Consider the following 20,762-nt stretch of genomic DNA (forward strand, 5'->3'; position numbering starts at 1 on the left):
GACATTACAATACTTTAAGTAGCGACAGCGTAGGCGTTTCTACTAAGGAAGCACAGGAACCCTGTGCTCCTTTCTCTGTCACCATAGTGCCATACTCCATTCTGAAACACAACCTCTGTCACAAACGCGCAAACTTCGTTGGTGAAGGCCACCGTGTTCGCGCCGGTTATTTCGAGACTTATGCCACCGCACCGCCACAACCAAGCTTTTTTTATAGCTATGATGACTTATCCGAAAGCGACTGTCTGAGAAGTTTTAAGCGATACATTTTGACTGACTGCAATAAATAAAGTAATGAGTTAGGGGATGTTACGTCGGAGAGCTATAAGATGGCCCATACTATGATTCACAATTTCTTCTGAATCTATTCGGGAGAAGCAGACATGGCATGGGGCCTTTTGCATCAAAAGTCCAGGGGCGCTATAACGTAAAAGGATTCCAAACTGTTTTGCTTCCAAACTCCTGACGTCAAATTTACGTAACCATCGACGCAAGCATCGGGCGGTAACCCGCAGCGTTGTCTGAACAACCCAATCAAACACTCTCCTCGTTTATAGGAGGTCACTTTTGTTCGCTTTCAAAACCAAAACCATTGTCTACACTCCGCGGTTTTTCTTATCTAATTGGCTGATAAGAGGCGAGGAGCACGCTCTAGTGGAGAGGGTTTCGATGGGGCCGAGCCAGCACAGTGAAAATAGATAACCGCATGAAAAGGGTGGTGCCGGCTTCTCCGATTGGTCCGCATCGCCTTACTTAGCTTGTGGTGGCTGGTCGAAAATTGCGGCGGCGTGTAACGGAAGGATAAGAATACCGCTTAAACGGATCATCAGCAAGGAAGAGTTGGCAGAGCGATGTCGTATGCATGCCGAAAGGGCTCGATAACGTTTTACTGCCACACAACAAGGTTTATCATGCGCAAATAAATACATGCTGACCGTCAAGTGCGAGTAGTGAGGGCCTGAGTCATCGGCGGGCACACATCTTCTATTCCTTTCGGAACAGGGCAGGGCCGGTATTTTGTAGCGATGCCCTTCCGTTGCTAATGGCTTTTCGCGCTGATCGCGCTTTGTCAGTGGTCACAGCTACGGTCCGCTCGCGTTATCAACGGGATCAGCCGGCAGTGAGCGGTGGATGATAAGACAAGTATAGAATAAGTCATAAGGCATCGCTAGAAAATACCGGCCCTGTCTGTGGCTATTCAGAGATTTTTTCAGTTTTTGTCGGCATATAATGAATTTTTTCGCGTACACGTCACTTTGACGTGGTGAGTTTCAGCGGTTTCGTGAGGTCGCGTGACAGACAGGCGAAGTGGGCATAGCCAGAAAACATTGGACGCATAGCAGAGGGCTAATGAGGAAAACGCGTCGCATCAGGAATGATTATTTTACTTTTGTGCGGTTTAATCATGCATAAACAGTGTGTACACGTTATATCAGAGGGGGAGCTATTGCGGTTTTCGTGACGCCGCGTGGCAGACGGGCGTGTTAGGAGTGGCCAGAAAATGTTTTGAGCAATCTTGGAGGCTGATTGCAGAAATTGGAATCAAAACAGTTTGGAGTCATTTTACGTTATAGCGCCCCAGGAGTGCTGAGCTGTAAAAATAAAGAAAGCGACAGAAATGCACAACCTTGATCTGCGTGTCCCTCAGTGTAGGTCAAGTGGGTGAAAGCTACTGTCATGCATTACTTCTACCAGTGACTCAGTGCAGCAATGTTTGGCATTTTAAGCCTAATTTTTGCTATATCTGCTCGAGTGCCCAAAATATTTGTTCTGTATACCGCTTGTTGCGGCTCGAGGTGGTGTTTGGGCAAGGAATCCACCAAGCCCATTGATGATTACATCCAGTAGCAGGAATAAGAAAAAATTGTGTAATTTTGGTCATGTACACTTTACACTTTATATCATGTACACGGAAGCCCACTCTATCAGGAGCATATTAAACGTCGGAGTTCGCATCAGGACACGTCAGAACCACCCACTGCACCACACGCCTCCGCTTTTAATCCCGTCGTCTTCACTAAGAAACTGGACTTGGAATCTGATGTCGGTAGCTCGGCCAATGCCAATCGCTGAATCCATTCCGCCGGGCCCGCCTCCAATGCATCACCCCCGCACCCGCATTCTTGAGCATGCGTGGCCACCTGGGAAACTTTGCTCGATGCTGTTACCAGTTTTGGGCGACGATGGCCGCTTTCATCAATAAGCGCGCTTTGCGTGACGGCCTTCTTGTCAGGATCAGGATTTGGTAGTAATCTTCACGGCAATTACCACATCCATCGATGGTGGTGTTTGTTGTGGACACGACGCGAGCTCTTTTGTTAGCACGTCACAGTCCATGACGCGCCTGATTGCTGTCGCTGCGCGCGCTGATGAATGGACCACCTCGTGGGAAACGTCTAAGGCATGCGCTTGTCCAGGTTGAGACGTAACAGGCTGCAAGGTTATGCTGGCGGGTAAGAATGTTCCACTGGTGATGGCGATATAGCTTATAAGTTGAGTTCGGACATGGTGTGTTTGCCTTTCGGTGATAAAGTATATGGTATACTGACAGACCCAGAAGCCCATTTTATATGTAGCTACTTTGACACCTACGCATTTATACTTATGAAGTTGATTTAGGTGGTTTCAATGGTCTCATCTGCCCAAAGCGAAAAGCGCACTAGCATAGAAGCCGCACTGAAGTACATTAAAGTACAACCAATAGGCTGTACACCGGGGTATTTTTACATATCATTTTTATGCAGCCTTTCTCAAAATGCTGTTTTCACGCCCGGCAACTAATGCTCCGACCTGACACTGGTTATCTGAGCGCCAGGAGACCGTCAGAGGGAAACTGCAAACTATTTCACTTATTTGAGATGTTTTTGAAGACAGGCCTGTGTAATTCCAGGCTGCACTTGGCGCATAGTAAAATCTAATGGAGGTTGTGGACTGATTGGCCACTGTGACAAAGAACCTCCCTTATAAATATAGATTCCACGCTAGCGATGATAATAGAATAGCGCCAGTAAATAAACTATATACGATTATTATATATAGGTGATCTGAGCCGTGTTTTCACTTAAAGGATGCAATTAACGTCTGAAGCTGATGATAACCCAGAAAATGTTTGTCGTACAACCGAAATATGAGTTTAGGCTAGTAGAAACTCCCTCAAGAAATCGAGAAGCGAGACCGAGCTAACCTTCAGAACAAATTTGTGAAGAGATGAAATGCTTTGCGGGAATTGGAGGAGATAACATCGGGATCTCCTGATTTATTATAACGCGGAAAATTATAGGGGAGCTCGATAAAACGAGTGACTTCGGAATGACGTTTTCTCTAACCACGATGAAAAAGAAAACCTGCCTCAGGATAAGAATGGCTAGGACGCTCTGCTGCTGATCACGTGGTTGTGAACTTTATTTCCGACAACAGCTGAGCTTTCCATAGAAGGGTGAACACAAAAAACAGCTATTTTACTACGCTTTGCGCTCGGGTTAGACAATTCGAAGTGGTTAAAATATTTGCACAGCATTCTACTGTAGTCATCTCTAATTACTTCTCCATTGCTTCGGGACGTTTCAACGGGCATCACGGCAGCAGAAAAGGCAGCACCCTGAAACACTCGTTCTGCTTTGTGCTAACAGTTACGTCTCTGCCGCTTCGCAGCAGTCACACACAATGAAACAGGATTGAAGCGTCAGCGCACCGAAGCCTTAATTGTGATCCTGATTACGGATACTGCCTTGTCGTTGATCAACCGTCGATATCAATTTTCTATTCATCGTATATGAGGGTAATAGTGGTAACGTCAACTAGTGTGACAGGCAGCGGTGCTATAAAGTCAAGTACGAGACCATACTTGGAAAGTAGGCGTAACGGCAGTGCAAGAGGCAGCACGCTGAAAAACCTATTCTACAGGTGTAGACTTCAGGTTTCGGATATTACCTACATGATAATAGGTATCAGATGGATAACCGTTATTTGCTGCGGCAACCCTGCCCACGGTGTATAAAGTACACTTTGAACTGCGTTACTGCTTTGCCGACAGATGTTTCAGCCTGCAGAGACGTGCAAGCGAAACCTCGCTGGTTCCAAAAACACTGAACACTTGCGAGAAAAAATAGAAAAAAAATGAGATGGCCAGTTCGAGATGCAATCTACCATTTAGAGAGTCAAGGTACTCACAAAAGATGTCCAGGAAAAAAATCGCGGCCCCAACAGAGAGATTCCAGGGCATTGCACTTGCGCGACGGCGTTCAGCAAGAAAGAGCTATAAAGTAAGATGATGTAGCGACCAACTGACGGCTTAAGCAGAGAAGGTACATTGCCTTGATAATGGAGGATGCCAAAGTAAACTGATTATCTATGGTGCAGAAAAGGCTGTTGCTCAAGCTACTTGAAAATAAATTCACGGTTGCTATATCTGATCAGATAATGGGTTTTATTGCATCAGAACTCAGATTCTACGCGAACATGGTGGGAACGTTGAAAATACTATACCTTCTGTCATTCTAAAATATTTTAGACTATTGGCAATCAACAACAGGGATAAAAGAACTGGTATAGTTGAAATCGCTTTACGTGTCAAAGACATCTGGACAAGAGACAGCGAAACGCGTAGGAAATTACTTATCAATGCTTGTGCAGAAAAAGGTAAGGATGTGAAAGTTCCACTGTTATATCACTAGTTGATCGCAGGAGTTGTCTTCTAAGGGTGGGATAAAGCAAAAGGATCTTGTTAGCAGTTAAACTCTGTCGTACAAAAAGCGAATTTATTCCCATACCACCAGACAAGATCCGGCGTGGAATTTCAGCAATGTCAGCGGAATGCCATCTAATTCCGAGCAATCAATTTAATGGTACACACATCTATAAGACGAAGTTTAATCTTCATTTCTGTGAAGCGCGTAGTCGAAGGTTCCTTTTCGGCCGCAGTTGTCACATCATGATGGCGGCAAAATTCAAAATCGCTCTGGTACCATGCTTTGGGCGCACCGTTAAAGAACCTCACTGGTAAAAATTAATCCTGAATATCAAACGACTGCGTGACCCACAATCATATTGTGGTCATGGCCTGTAACAACCGAGAATTTATCTTATATTATTCTCAATTTAAGACTTTCTGTACAGCGGGCTCCGTAAACCAGTTGAATGTTTAGCCTCTTGCTTCATGCTGAATGTGTAAAGCTACATTAGAAGAGAATATAAGGTCACGCTACGTTCGAATATTAGGCTTCTGTAATAAGAAATTCGCGTGCATTTACACGCGAGAAAATTACGAAATTAGAAGTTAGAATTTGCCTCACCTGGTGTATACTATGGTACATCTCATGTGAAGCCCGCACTCGATAATTTACAGGGAGTGGCATAAAAGGAGGTCATGCGCAGGTTACGTGAGCTCATCCGTTTCGGTACGGGCTCTTCAAAATTAGGAGCACCAGTGCGACCTTCAGCGGCAATTTTTAATCAACAAACATATCTTTTGGCACAGACACAACTATGATATTCATTATATGAATTAACTATCGATCTAGCTAGGCTTAATTCCGTCTCTTTCAATTTCGCATATTCTGAAGATTCCATCTTCTGCGTGCTTCATGAAAATTCTGTAACAGTAATTATTTTCTGTTGACGCGAAGTTTATTTCGCAAGCTGTGAAGCTAGTTACCACTGATCATCCTTCATAGTGCGATTTGGTGCTGATCCATTCTCACTTTTACGGTCGAAATCCATACGCTTGTAATAAACTGTTAAGCCGAAAATTTAAATTTGAAACTCACATCACAGGTCTCATCACTTTCGATCCATAATATCAACGTTCTAGTTAAATGCACAAGAACACCGTTTAATTTATCATCTTGGCTTGTAAACATTTTTTAGACGAACATTCAGTTATGACACTCGTATTTCACCATCAGAGATACGCATGAATTTTCCGTCGAGCTACGAAATTTTTCTGTAGGAGTGCTTAAGTGTACCGAAGCAATATTTATGGTAACGGACGCTGCGTAATATTCTCAGAGCCACACAGATGTAGCAGCGATGCCCGCAGTAAGACTTGCTCGTCTTCAGAAACAGAAGGTTTGTCGGCAAACCACAAATTCCGGTCGCCAGGCACGCTCCTCTTTCATACGTGACAGCAATACTTCGCAACTCAACGGAGTGCGACCGGTCGTGCAGGTTTGGAGAAATGCAAATAAACATCGAAATGTGGCAATCACGGTATCCTGTTCGCAGATGATGTGAACGCTGAAAAGGCGCTTACTCGAAGGCGCCGTGGCTTAGTTGGTTAAAGCGCCTGTCTAGTAAACAGGAGATCGTGAGTTCGAATCTCACCGGTGCCTCAAGTCGTTCCTTTTGACGTTTTCTATTGTTTACAGGACAATACCCGCGATTGATGTGAACGCTGAAAAGAGCGTTATTCGAAGGCGCCGTGGCTTAGTTGGTTAAAGCGCCTGTCTAGTAAACAGGAGATCGTGAGTTCGAATCTCACCGGTGCCTCAAGTCATTCCTTTTGCCGTTTTCTATTGTTTACAGGACAATACCCGCGATTGATGTGAACGCTGACAAGAGCGTTCTTCGAAGGCGCCGTGGCTTAGTTGGTTAAAGCGCCTGTCTAGTAAACAGGAGATCGTGAGTTCGAATCTCACCGGTGCCTCAAGTCATTCCTTTTGCCGTTTTCTATTGTTTACAGGACAAGACCCACGATTGATGTGAACGCTGAAAAGACCGTTGTTCGAAGGCTAAGTTCATTCTACTTCCGGCTACCGTTCGGTACGAACGTTGAATGTCGCGCTCCGTAGGGGCGGTGTTTGCAACTATGCCAAGCCGCGGAAACAGGATGCCTGAGACTGTTGAACAGGATTACCACGTTGTTTTGCCGCCTCTACCTACAGGTTCGTCTGTTTTAAACACCGTTTTTCTTCACGGCGACGTGAAAGCGAGGCCATTTCGTGTCGAAGATTTTCGCTACACGCTGGCTCATCTGGAATTGCTCCCTGAGGTGGTCGCCTTGGGGGCTTCTTAGATGAACGACGTCTGGGCTGTGACGTTCGAGAGTGCAAAGGCGACGAAGAAGATGCTGACGTATGCGGAAGTTCAAGTCAAGGAACGACGCTGTTCGGTTGTGGATCCGCATAACCGGGAGGTGCGGCTAAAGCTGCAGTGGTTACTGCACAATGTGCACGACGAAGACGTACAGTCGAATGCAAAATATTAGAGATCACGGGAGCGGCGACTGAACTGCATGGCTGCGCCTTCTGACGGCTGCGCGCCGAAGTTCGAGAGCGCGTACTGCGCACGCGCGTCCTTTCTGACCTTCCAGCCTGCTCGTTCGCTCGCTTCAACCGCGCGCGCACCGGAACGCGTGAGAGAGCGCAAGGTGTCACTTCTGCAGTCGCCGTCGAATCAGCCCGAATGATGATGTCATCATATCGTGACGAAAACACTTCATTTGCACTGGCAGCACTCGGAGCGCGCCACTCTCTGCACCTTGCTTCTTGGCGTTCCGCGGCGCGAAAAACATGCTTCGCGTCACTTTTTTCTGAAATCGAGTTTTGTGGTAAGGTCAGAAAGCAGCGATGTCTTTTGCGCTCCACTTCCGGAAATTTAAGCATGATGCAATTATTTGTGGTACTCAGTCCAAATATCATGTGCCCAGACACATGCGTGAAACCACTGCATATCGAGCAGCTGGAGAGAAGAGCCAGGGAAGAGAACGGGGAATCATCGCAGAAGGCACGCGGGCAAGTACCGAGTGTCCGATCTGCCGGGTTTCAATGCAATGCATAGTTTATTGGGAAGAATAAAGAGTCCCGCTCAGCTACGGGGCTGTGAAACGCCAGACACGCTTTGTACCGCAACACAGAATATGACCCACGCGTCACCCACGCGCTGGCCCTCGCGATCTCCAAATTATGCGAGGCAGTCGCGCCACACTTCGATCGTTTGCAACGCGCCGCATGAGGCAGATTGCCCGCGATAAGTGAAAACACGTATAGAGGTGCGCTCAAATTTCGCATTAGGAATTATCGTAATGGTCGGGGTTTCCTTTTCATTTACTGTTTCTGAGAACAAATCTGCGATGATTCTCCGTTCTCTTCCCTGGCTCTTCTCTCCAGCTGCTCGATGTTCGGTGGTTTCACGTATGTGTCTGGGTACATGATATTTGGACTGAGTACCACAAATAATTGCATCATGCTTAAGTTTCAGGAAGTGGAGCGCAAAAGACATTGCTGCTTCCTGACCTTATCACAATACTCGATTATAGAAAAAGTGACGCAAAGCATATTTTTCGCGCCGCGCAGCATCAAGAAGCAAGGCGCAGAGAGTGGCGCGCTCCAAGCGCTGGCAGTGCAAATGTGTTTTCGTCACGATATGACGACATCATTACTCGGGCGATTCAACGGCGGCTGCAGAAGTATACAGTGGCTAGCAGAAGTGACACCTTGCGCTATCTCACGCGTTCCGGTGCGCGCGTGGTTGAAACGAGCGAACGAGCAGGCTGGCAGGTAAGAAAGTACGCGCTTGCGCAGTACGCGCTCTCCAACTTCGGCGCGCAGCCGTCAGAAGGCGCAGCAATGCAGTTTAATCGCCGCTCCCGTGGTCTCTAATATTTTGCACTCGACTGTACATGCGGCGTTTGCTCCGTACGGGAAAGTCTCCGACATCCTGAAAGAACGCTGGCGAGTACAAGGCATCATGGACAAGGGGTCGTCTATGCGTACGGTGTCCCTTAAACTCAAACCTGGCTTAACAATTGATGACTTACCGCATCAGCTACGAATATCACGCATAATGGCGCTAGTGGTCGTGTCAGGTCGTGCCCCCCTGTGTCTTCGGTGCAACCGCACGGGGCACATGAGGCGTGAGTGCCGCGTGCCGCGTTGTTCTGTGTGTCGACGGCTCGGCCACGAAGAAATTCAGTGCGTACGCACGTACGCAAACGTTGCAGGGCCACCGAAAAGCGAGGAAATCGTCAAGGAGCACCTTATGGATGAAGTTGACGCGGAGGAAATTGTCAGTGCATCTGGACCATCTTTGTCGCCGCGTTCGAAAAACGACTTGGCGGTAACGACGGCAAAAAACTATCTAAAGCAGGCCGCGAGTGAAGCCATATCGACATCAGGCCCACCTACACCTGCTAAAGATGCTGAAACAAACAGCGGCGCAAGTGCAGGCAAGAAATCCCCCATAACAACTTCCCAGGATGATGTATGCGTCATGGACACTACAGACACCAACAAAGCGGCGGCAGCGGCCAAGAGAACGCACGAAGAAAGTGCCGGCGGGGGGAAAGAGTCGAGCACTTCAACTGCGAGTGAACCACCTGTGAAGACAGCAACTGTCCGGAGGCCTACTTTTCGACCGGCGCCAAACCTACCGCCGGTAAGAAAGGTGTCGGGGACACCTCCGACTTAATACGCGGTACGTGCGTGTGTTTGTGCCCGTTTCGGAGGAGAGGGGGGACATCTTCTTTCTTCTTTCTGGGGCTTTACGTGCCAAAACCAGTTCTGATTATGAGGCACGCCGTAATGGAGGGCTCCGGATTAATTTTGACCACCTGGGATTCTTTAACGTGCACTACAACGCAAGCACACGGGCGTTTTTGCATTTCGCCCCCGTCTAAATGCGGCCGCCGCGGCCGGAATAGGGGGGGGGGGGGGGGGACAATGCTGCTACTTCGGAGCTGTGGATGGAATGCCAGTCAAGCGTACAAGCTCACTGCAGACACGTGAAGGCAATGTAAGTGACCTTTCGTAGCCGACAATAGCAGTGAATGTATTGTGATCTCTTTTATCTAGAAATGGAGTTACGTCTTGAAACACCCCCTTACGCGTAGGCATGATTAACGTTCGCGGTCTTACGAAAAGGAGGAAGCAATGTCAGCTTAATCGCTTGTTCATCGAAAAGAATCTTGACAATATTGCGGCTCAGGATACAAAGATTGAAACTGAGGAAGGGACGGACCTGCCTAGTGCAACCTTTCATGTATAGATATTATGTGTGTGTTTCTCATTCTGTTGGAAATCTGGGGGCTGTGCGCTTTTTCTCCGGAATAATATTGATATATCTGTTGAAAAGGTATTTAGTGATGATATCGGCTGCATTATAATGTGTGATTTTTGTGCTTTCTACTCTGAAGTGGCGTCTTATCTGCGTTTACGCGCCAAATAGTATAGCCGAGCGCAGGACGTTTTTTGAAAGCGTGGAATGACACTTGAAGTGTGAAAGAACCATAGTCATGATGGGAGACTTCAAGTGTCTGCTAAATGGAAGACAGTGCCCGTAAGCAGCCTGGTCTCGATGTAAGTGCGCTATACATTTAGCAGCACTGGTGGAAGAATATAAATTAGAAGATATAGTCGACGATTTAGCTAATAATGATGCACCTCAGTTCACTTATCTTCAAGGGGACAGTCACGCAAGGCTGGATCGTGTCTATGTTTCTGCGGAAGCGATAGCATTGTGCAGTAATTATGAAATCAAGCATGTTTATTTTAGCGACCACAGGTTGGTCTCTTTTTCACTTGGTCCAAAAAAGCCGTCAAGTTTCAACTGGGGACTATGGAAATTGTATGAAAAACTGCTGCATGACGAAACCTTTGTAAAAAAATTCAAGATAGTCTCAAAGAACTGTTATCGGGGGATCAAAAAGACTGCACGTGAAAGTGGGAGTGTTTTGAGCAAGAAACGAAGTTTACAGCGATAGAAAGATCCAGTGTTTTACATCACCAAGAAAGAAGAAAAGAAATGGAATTACAAAGTGAGCTCAACTTTTATTTAAGCATGGAGAGCAACCATCGGGGATGTTTTGCAAAATAAACAAAACAAACGAAAGCACAGTTGGAGCTTGTTGATAAGGGAAAATACCGTGGTGCAATTATACGCGCACACGCAGAACGTTTATGGTGTGGGGAACAACCTACAAAGCGCTCGCTTTCGGATGCAAAGAGTTATGCCGCGAGAAAAGAGATAAATGCGATAACATACCAAAGTGTAGTTGTACGTGACAAAGAAACCGTCCAACGCGCTTTGTAGAATATTACGGCGAACTTTTAGGACAGGAACCGCAATGTGAACAATGTTTCGATCGTGAATTCTTACACCTTTTTCCGAGACTAGAAGAGGAAGAATGAAAAAGATTAGAAATGCCAATTAGCATCAAAGAAATAGAGCAAGCTATAGATGACTTGAGCCCTGGCAAAACGCCAGGACCTGACGGATTGAGTGGAGCATTCTGTAAATTTTTCAAAACAGAAATAGCTACAGCCCTTTATCATGTAATCACAGTAGCTTATGAAAACCAGTTACTGCAACCATAATTTCGCGAGAGCCACATTGTACTGATACCATAATCTACCGATTCCACATCACTCCTATCTGTGCGAGCCTATCGTCCAATCAGCCTATCGAATACAGACTATAAAGTATACACAAACCTTTTGGGCAGAAGGTTACAAAGCATAATAACACGGTTGATAGGGCCACATCAAACATGTGGCCCCAAGGGCAGGTCAATTACCACTAACGTACACGTAGCAAGAACAGTTCTTGAGCATTGTGAAGACTTTTCTGGTAGGGTTGCTATGGTACAATTGGACCTAGAAAAAGCGTTTGATAGAGTGACGCACGCAATTCTTTTCAATGTTTTAGAGCACGTAAATTTGCGATCAATCTTAAAAGAAGGGATCTAAATATGTTATGCAGACGTTTCCACAAAAGTCATAGTTGGTCTTTCGTGGGACAGGGATGTGGTTTATCGCCTCTACTGTTTGCCCTACAACTCGAGCCAATGCGCTTAAAGATAATAGAAGATAGCAACATCATTGGTTTTAGGGTGGGCAACAGTGAAGTAAAACTGCTGACGTACGCGGATGACGTCGCTTTTTTTGTGACGACATGCAAAGTGCAAGTAATGCGGTTAGTGTTGTGGCAAAGTATTGTAAAATGACAGGGAGCGTAATTGATTCGGGCAAGTCGACTGGGATATGGTATGGGCAGTGGGAGGACACACCTCCACTTTTTGCAAAAAACCAGTGGACATATGTGCCGACCAAGTACTTAGGGGTACCTCTACAACACTACCAGGACACAAAAGATTATTGGCAAGAAGAGGTGGAAGAAATAAAGGCAAAAACGGCAAAGTTCGGTGGACGAGATCTATCAATGTTCACCCGACCAACGGTGTGTAATGTATTCTGAGTGGCCAAAATTTGGTATGTGCTGCAAGCACTATGTGCATCAAGAGTCGGCATACAAAAAATACACAGGCAGTTTGTGATCTTTATTTGGGGTTCCGTCTGGGAGCGTACGAGTCGCACCAATTTGTTTAGGACGGTGAAAAGTGGGAGCCTAGGGCAAGCTCATCTTTTTTCAACACAGGTTGTGTCCAGATTTTTGTTTCTACGTGATCAGAAAGATCCGTTTTTGTGCGCAGTCCTTCAAACCCGTTTGCGTAACGCGCTGCCTCAATTTGTTGTGTCCTAAAATTACACAATAGGACCTAGGCTCAGAGGCTTCCTGCGAGAAGTCGTGTTGTCTTTTGAATTCCTACATGTGCGCTTTCCAACAGAATACCTTGCATGTGTTAAGCGGAAAAGACTGTACAAATATTTACTATATGTCTCATCGCCAGTGCCTGTTTAACGTTCAATGTACTACGCTGAATGCAGTGGAATAATTGTGCTGAAAAGAGTGAAGGGGATGCCGATACGGTCATCCGTAAAAGCGTTTTTCTTTCAATTACACAGTGGAACGCTCCCAGTGAGGCCATGGCTAACGAAAAGGGGAATCTTTGTGCCCTGGTCCGTGAATTGCCTCAAATGCCGGCAACCCGAAACAATTGAGCGCATGTTCCTTGATTGTTCAGATGCAGTGTTCCATGGGACATCCTACAACGAACTTTGAAAGAATTACCGATTACTCCGTACGGCATCCGCTGCTTGCCCGCTGAAAGCGCAGATAAGCCATGTGATATGTTTATGGCACTGTGTTTACACAGCGTCTGGAAGACTCGAATGGATGTACGCCATGAGAGACTAGTTATTCGTCCTGGGAGAGATCATTTTATGGAAAGTATGCTATATCTGCGTGAAGCTTATCGAGCGAGAACGGAACCACCCGAATTGATACGTGCATAGGCGTATCTACCTGGAGGGCAGGGGGGACACTTGCCCCCCCCCCCCACTGTCAAAAGTGGGGGGGGGGGGGCAGTGTATGCCATTTGCCCCCCCCCCCTCCTTTTGAAAGCGGGCACTTTCGGTTGTATGCTGGAAAGTCCAACAAAACTACAACGGAAGCTAAATTTTCTGTCTTAATAGAGTGGTCATGTCAGTAATAATTTTCTTTACTACGTATCCCCTGCTTGGGCAGCGAGGATTCTCTCTGGACGCGCTGTAGGGAAGGACACCCGGGATCCTCCATACGCGCTCGCATTGCGGGGAAGGCCTGGCGCTGAGCAGTTCCCGCCTTAACGAATGTCAGCTTGCAGTACATGCATCATGTCCAGTGTTTTGGGACCCCTATGTCCGTACTTTTATTAAAAACGCAGTCAGCCTGCGGGTGAGGGGGGGGGGGGTTAAGAATAACGTATTTTAATCAGCCGCGTCCAACGACTGGTGTGGTTTATGCCATGAAATCGATGGGTTTTCAAAAGTTGGCACTATTTAATCTTTGTCCGGAGACAGCCTCAGTATGCCTTAGCCTCAGCCTGAGTATCCTATCATCATCAAAAAGTCTAATCAAACCTGTTGCAGGTGTAACTGTCGCGTTTCACTGTCTAATCACGACACACTCTAGATATGTTCATGAAAGTGACCTTGGTCGAACGTGCAGAGCCATTTAAATCCGAACAGAACACTGGCTTGAATTTTTTTTCTAAAGCGTGCGTCACTTCTGACGTTGTCCATTTCATTTTCAGGCTGTTTCTAAAGAAGAGCTAAACTATAATTTGTATCCCAGCAGGAGCGATAACAGCAGATGTTTTATATTTTGAATAAATGAGGCTCACATTTGGGTGGTGTGTATCGAAAATTTGCACTGTGTAGGTTGCTTATGTGCTCCGAAAACAGTTACTGAATAGTCTCTTTATCCCAATTTTTATGCGTTATACACGGCATTCAGTTGTTTGCCCCCAGTATCCTCGGTGAACTATGCGGGCATTATGTTTTTATTCATATGAAGTACGAAGAAATGACGAGGGATAAATGTTTATTCTGTGTAGGTTCATTACAGTCTTTGTAGAAAGTTATTCATTGGAGCGTTCCAGGGAGTCATACTGCGGCTAATCGAAATGTTTCCCAGACTCCTAAAGCAACAGCACGAGAGACGGTTGAAATTGTGTGAAAATAGCGATAATTTTAAGAGCAATGCATTGCGAAACATTCACTTTCCTGCTTTTAATGCAACTGTTGCAGATAATTACTAAACCCTCGTTTTTCCATGTGTTTCGTGCATCATATGAGATTCGTAGTTTGTTTCTCCGGTGTCCTCTTTGAGATAAAGGAGGCATTTTGTTTATATCTGGGGACAATTAGGGGCATGGTATGGGTAATGTGTAGGCAATGTTTCAAATGGGTGGTTTAAATGCGCATTTTCCAGTAGCTAGAATACGTATGCAAGTGGTCCATTACATTATTAGTCAGTTTTACGAGCGGTGGAAAACTTAGATGGCTGCGCTAGCATAATTACAACTACAACTGAGGTCAAATTTTGGAAATATAAGGTGAACAATCTGCCAAGTTCACATGCGATGGTAAATGCGTGTTGATCAAATACAGGTTTAAAAATGTAACCAATTGTTCGAAAGTATCAAGCTGCTGCTAGGTTTCCCAATGTCCCAAGAGAACTCTGCGCTTCGATGTTTATACTTTGAAGGAATAGGCAGACTTTAAGTGTAATGTGTCGCGTAGTCTTACCGTTTCCGGCTTATTTAAAAGCGTTACCAATAATTATTGAACCCTCATACTTTATTTAGTTTTATTTTTCATGCATTATATAGAAGGTTCGCCTGGCGTCCTCATTGACTTAAAGGAGGCAGCTTCGTTTTCTTTTGTGACTGTAAGGGCAAGTTAATGGGTAATGTGTAGTTGAAGTTTAGAGTAGATGGGTCATTGCGCTTTCGCAATAAATCACGTATGCAAACACTCTAGAATGTGATGAGCGTGTCTAACGAGCGGGGAAGAATTGAGCCCGCTGTCATGGTGGAACTATAAAAGCCACCAAGACCAAATTTAGCGAAAATTGGTGGTGTGCTATGGAAACTGTCTGTGCGAGGTTAAATGTGGCTGGACCATACACAGCCTTTGTAAAAAGATTCTTATTCAAGTGTTAAAGCGTGTGATATGGCAGCTATCAGCTATGCTTCCCAGTGTCCCGACATAGCTGTAGGTTACAGCAGGTTTATGTTTTGTGGAAAGGGAAGAAGGTACATGGTAATTGTAATGTGCGACATAACTTTTACGTTCCTGATCCAGCTATAAGTGTTGCAAATAATTATTAGGCCGTCGTTTTTCTGTCCGTATTTTCAGGTGCCATAACACGTTCTGACTTGGTTCAGCGATGTCCTCGGTGAACTAAGCAAGACATTTTGTTTATATTTGGCGAAAATAAAGGGCGCGTTACGGGCAATATTTAGGTGAAGTTTAAAGACAGAGGACTAATTTTGACACTTCCAGTAAATTACGCATGCAAGCGATACGGAGCTTTATGAATGTGTTTTGCGAACAATTTATCACGTTGCTCTGACAGAACTGTGAAATCAACCGATATCAAATATAGCAGAAATTCAATAAGGAGGGCAATGGGGAGGGAGGGAGGGAGGATACCACGGTAAATGTTATGGCGAAGTGACATGTGTGTTGATGAATTACTGGCTTTTTAATAATTCCAACCAAGAAGTGCTGCAAAGGATTACATGCGGGCAAAAGTTTCAAATGGTACAGTCATATACGGGCGACTTCTAATGTATGCGATATAATTACAAGAAATTGGAAGTTTTATTGCAACTGTTCGAAAGAAATGTACACCTTCGCGGGAAATCAGGTTCTTGCACACATCTGCTGTGATTTTTTCTAGTGAATATTGCAAGTAATTTATGTTGATTGTACTTCCTTGCTTAGAACTATAGACAATAGTATTACCTAAACTATCGATACATTTAGGCTGTAAACTTAAATAACAAGTACAATTCTTTGTTTATTTATTAACATTCTAGAAAATGTACATTTCTTGTGTGCACTGTACTGCTGCTACTGGATGGGATCCGAGACCTCTGTGAGACACTCATTGACTTTTTTTCCTGCATCAGCTTGAAATTTTATATACTTGCAATAAATAAATGCAAACTCAAAGAATGTTTCAGGCCGCCATGGTTCACCATGCGTGGTAGATAAATAGGTCTATGTCTATTCAATATAAAAATAACCGACAGACGCATTTACAGGCTCTTTCACCTATTGCAATAGTAATTAGTAATTTGCAATATATATATATATATATATATATATATATATATAAAGAGAGAGAGAGAGCTCAGATTTTTTGCGGATTGCCCCCCCCCCCTCGAGAAATAGTTGGTACGCCACTGGATACGAAGACGGTCATTGTTTGCATCGTTGTAATGTGCATATGTTCAATGATCTGTGTATGTCGAAGACCAGCAATGAAGAAAAAAAAAATATTCCACGGCGCCGTGCCATGGCTTAGTTGGTTAAAGCGCCTGTCTTGTAAACAGGACATCGTGAGTTCGAATCTCACCAGTGCCTCACGTCGTTTCTTTTGACCTTTTTATGCTTCACAGGAAAATACCCGCGATTGAGGTGAATGTGGAAAGGCGGGTATTCCACGGCGCCGTGGCTTAGTTGGTTAAAGCGCCTGTCTTGTAAACAGGAGATCGTGAGTTCGAATCTCACCGGTGCCTGACGTCATTTCGTTTGACCTTTTTATGCTTCACAGGACAATACCCGTGATTGAGGTGAATGCTTAAAAGGCGGGTATTCCACGGCGCGGTGGCTTAGTATTCTACTTCCGGCTACCGTTCGGTGCGGGCGCGGGAATGTCTTGCTCCGGTGGAGCGGTGTTTGCGGCTCAGCCCAGCCTCGGAAACAGGACTAATGCCGATGAAGACAAGGAATACCAAGTTGTTTTGCCGCAATTGGCGACAGGACCCTGCGTTTTGAATATTGTTTTCCTTCACAGGGACGTGACCGCTAGGCCTTTACACACCGAATATTTCAGGGACACGCTGGCTCGTCTGGGACTGCTGCCCGAGCTTGTCACCTTTGGGGCGTTCCAGATGAACCACATTTGGGCGGTTACCTTCAGGAGCTCGTACGCGACGGAGAAAATGTTGGCGTTCGGCGAAATTATGGTGAAAGAAAGAAGGTGCATAGTGCTGGAGCCTGCAAGTCAGGAGGTACGCGTGAAGGTGTTCTGGCTCCTTCACCATGTCCCGGACGAAGACGTCCATGCGGCTCTCGCCCCTTATGGAAAAGCCACTGACGTGGCGTGACAACGCTGGCGGGTGCAAGGCATCACGGACAAAGGGTCGACAATGCGCACCGTAACCTTGAAGCTCAAGGCTGGCGTGACCAACGAAGATCTGCCACACCAGTTTAGAGTGGCCGGTATGATGGCACTTCTCGTGGCCCCTGGAAGGGCTCCGTTGTGCTTGAGGTGCGACCGCACAGGGCATATAACGCGGGAGTGTCGCGACCGCGTTGTGCCCTTTGCCGGCGCTTTGGACATGATGAGAGCCAGTGTGTGCAGACATATGCGAACATCGCAGGCCCTGCGAAGATCAACGAGGTCATTCAAGAGCACATCATGGATGCCACTGATGCTGAGGGAGCGGCGGGTGGTTTCAGCGGCACGCAAAACTCAAAGGTGAAAGGCGTCGTTACGCCTGACGAATCTACCAAAATCGTCAAAGACGGAAAGGAATATAAAGTGGAAGGAGCAGAGCCAGCCACCGACACGCCGGCCAAGGATGCAGCGACTAACGTCGCCACAAAGGACATCAGTAAAGAAAAAGTGAGGACACCAACACAAGCGATGCGGCAGCGAAGAGGTCCCTTGAGGAAAGCAATGAAGGCGAACCAGGGGCTCAAAGCCAGGTGGCTCAAAGCGAGCTACCCTTGAAGACCACCAATGTCCGTCGACTGACACTGAAGCCGGCACGGAATGTGCCACCCGACAGGAGATCGTCGGCGTCGGCGCCGACATAGTGTGATAATGTGTGTACTGGTGCTTCATTTCTTTTTTTTTGCCGGAGTGGGCGGGGGGGGAGGGAGGGGTGGGGGGGAGGGCTTTCTTGGGGCGGTGTGGCAACGGGCGACTGCAACAAGGAGCAAATTACGCGATGGAAATCCATAGATATGGCAGCCAAAGACGGCAACCCAGAGGAATGTTTTCGCTGCGCAGTGCCAGGAAACGTGAGTGTGCAGCTAGTTTTGTGCAAAGAGTGTCGTCGGTCCGTTTTTTCTTCATAACATAATGAATCCCACGGATATCACGATACGAGCTGGTACTATTAATGTAAGGGGCCTTGGGTCTAAACTAAAGCAGTACCAGCTAAGCAGACTGTTTATGGAAACTGATCTTAATATTATCGCCATGCAGGAAACTAAAGTCGAAAATGAAGAAGCAACGGACCGTATGGTAGAGGCTTTTCTGCCACGGTATTATGTGTGTGTATCACATTCTGTTGGTAAAGCTGGTGGGTGCACCCTTTTTGTTCGGAGTGCACTAAACGCTGTTATTTGAAGTGTTGTGTTTGATGTTAATGGCCGTCAAATAGTGTGCGACTTTGTAAATGAAGCGGTGAAGTGGCGAGCGATATGTGTTTAGCACCTAACAAGGAATGCGAGCGCAAGGTGTTTTATGAAGGCCTTAAAAGCGAATTCAATTGCCAAAGTAGCATTGTATTTATGGGGGACTTCAACTGTGTTTGCTACGCTGAGGGCCGAGTGCTAAGCCCTACGGTTCACGACGCAAGCGCGCAATTTTTAGCCACGAGTGTAAGCGAAAGCAATTTGGTAAATGTGGGCTATGTCATGGGATACGGCGCGACTCTAAGTTCACGCATTTTCAAGGAGCCAGCCATGCGCGGTTGGATAGGGTGCACATGACAGCTGACTTGATTGCAATGTGTAGCAGCTATGAGGTCAAATCTGTGTTTCAGTGACCACTGTTTAGTTATGTTTGCGTTGGGACCTGGAAAACCAAAATTTATTTGGGCGTTGTGGAAGTTAAATTCCAAATTGCTAGATGACGAAGTTTTGGTTAAGAAAATTAACCATAACATTCAGAACCTTTTGTAGAAGGACTGTCAAAGTATTTCGAAGCATCGGAATGTTTCAAGCAGGAAACGAAGTTAATGGCAATGTAAAGATCATGCACATTACGCCGGGAGGAAAAAATAAAATAAAAAGAGTTGCAATGCCAACTGAACTTCTAACTATGGAAGGTTCTTGCCCAGGTAACTTTGCGAAGGGAATAAAAGTAAAAGCTCAGTTAGAAAGCATTGATCAAGAAAACTATCGAGGTGCGGTTATGCGTGCGTGCACAGAAAGATTATGGTGCGGTGAAAATCCGACAAAATGAGCGCTTTCGGACGAAGGAGCTACACTTCACGAAATGAGATAAGAGCCATCACATATAGAAATGAAATTGTCCGAGAGAACCAATACATTCAGCGGGCTTTTTATGAGAATTACAGCGAGTTGTTAGGCAGTGCACGAGAACTTGCGGAAGAATTCGACAATCAGTTTTTGAAGCTTCTTCCAAAGTTGGATGACCATGTAAGGCTGAATCTTGAGCAGTCAATTACTGTCGCAGAAATAGAACACGCCATAAATGAGTTAGCTGTAGATAAATCACCAGGCACTGACGGATTAGGCGCAGCTTTTTATAAGGTGTTAAAAAAGGATATGGCAATAATTTTACATGATTTAATTAATGAGGCATATGAGAAGCAAGTACTACCACCGTCCGGTCATGAGAGTCATGTAGTATTAACAAAGAAGAGCCACGACCTTCAAACTCTACTTTCTGTGAGGGCATATCGCCCCATTAGCCTTACAAATATGGACTACAAGATATACACAAAAGTTCTCGGGAGGCGACTGCACGCGGTCATACAGACGTTAGTAGGACCACATCAGACGTGTGGAATAAAAGCACGGCCTATTATGACTAACATTCACGTGCCACGAACGGTTCTCGAGTGTTGCGATGCCTTTTCAGAGAAGGTCGCAATTCTACAGTTGTATTTGGAAAAGTCTTTCGATAGGGTGGCGCATGAAATCCTTTTTCTTTTACTTGAACATGTGAATGTTGAATCTGTGTTGACAGAAGGTATTAAAATGTGCTATGATGGAATAGTTTCTAAGAATATAATTAATAAGACATTATCACAACGTATACAACTCAAATCTTCTTTGAGACAGGGATGTTGTTTGTCGCCGTTGCTTTTTGCATTATACTTGGAGTCTGTTTGTTTAAAGGTGCTTTCGTGTAGCGATATCGTAGGCTACAGGGTAGGTTTAAGTGAAATAAAGCTACTGGCAGAGGCAGATGATGTAGCAGTGTTTTTTAGCGATAAATACAGCGTCACTAAAGCGATCGACTTGGCAAGAAATTTTTGTAAAATGTCAGGGAGTGTTATTAATTGGGGAAAATCAGTAGGAATATTGCACGGGGCTTGGGAAGACATTCCCACGGAAATAGAAAGTGTACAGTGGACGACTTCGCCTATGAGGTACCTTGGTGTACCG

General features: G+C 45.7%; 5 non-coding genes across 5 annotated transcripts; all 5 read left to right on the forward strand.

The window, feature by feature from the left end:
* The first annotated feature begins 6,255 nt into the window (after window positions 1-6,255).
* Trnat-agu (transfer RNA threonine (anticodon AGU)) lies at window positions 6,256-6,329 on the forward strand. The gene has a single exon. It is a non-coding gene; the product is annotated as a tRNA-Thr (tRNA).
* An 83-nt stretch (window positions 6,330-6,412) lies between these two features.
* On the forward strand, window positions 6,413-6,486 carry Trnat-agu (transfer RNA threonine (anticodon AGU)). The gene has a single exon. It is a non-coding gene; the product is annotated as a tRNA-Thr (tRNA).
* An 83-nt stretch (window positions 6,487-6,569) lies between these two features.
* Window positions 6,570-6,643, forward strand: Trnat-agu (transfer RNA threonine (anticodon AGU)). The gene has a single exon. It is a non-coding gene; the product is annotated as a tRNA-Thr (tRNA).
* A 10,029-nt stretch (window positions 6,644-16,672) lies between these two features.
* Trnat-ugu (transfer RNA threonine (anticodon UGU)) lies at window positions 16,673-16,751 on the forward strand. Its single transcript has one exon. It is a non-coding gene; the product is annotated as a tRNA-Thr (tRNA).
* An 81-nt stretch (window positions 16,752-16,832) lies between these two features.
* Trnat-ugu (transfer RNA threonine (anticodon UGU)) lies at window positions 16,833-16,906 on the forward strand. Its single transcript has one exon. It is a non-coding gene; the product is annotated as a tRNA-Thr (tRNA).
* Window positions 16,907-20,762: the final 3,856 nt, after the last annotated feature.

Source organism: Dermacentor silvarum, chromosome 8, assembly GCF_013339745.2.
Source record: "Dermacentor silvarum isolate Dsil-2018 chromosome 8, BIME_Dsil_1.4, whole genome shotgun sequence".
NCBI lineage: Eukaryota > Metazoa > Arthropoda > Arachnida > Ixodida > Ixodidae > Dermacentor > Dermacentor silvarum.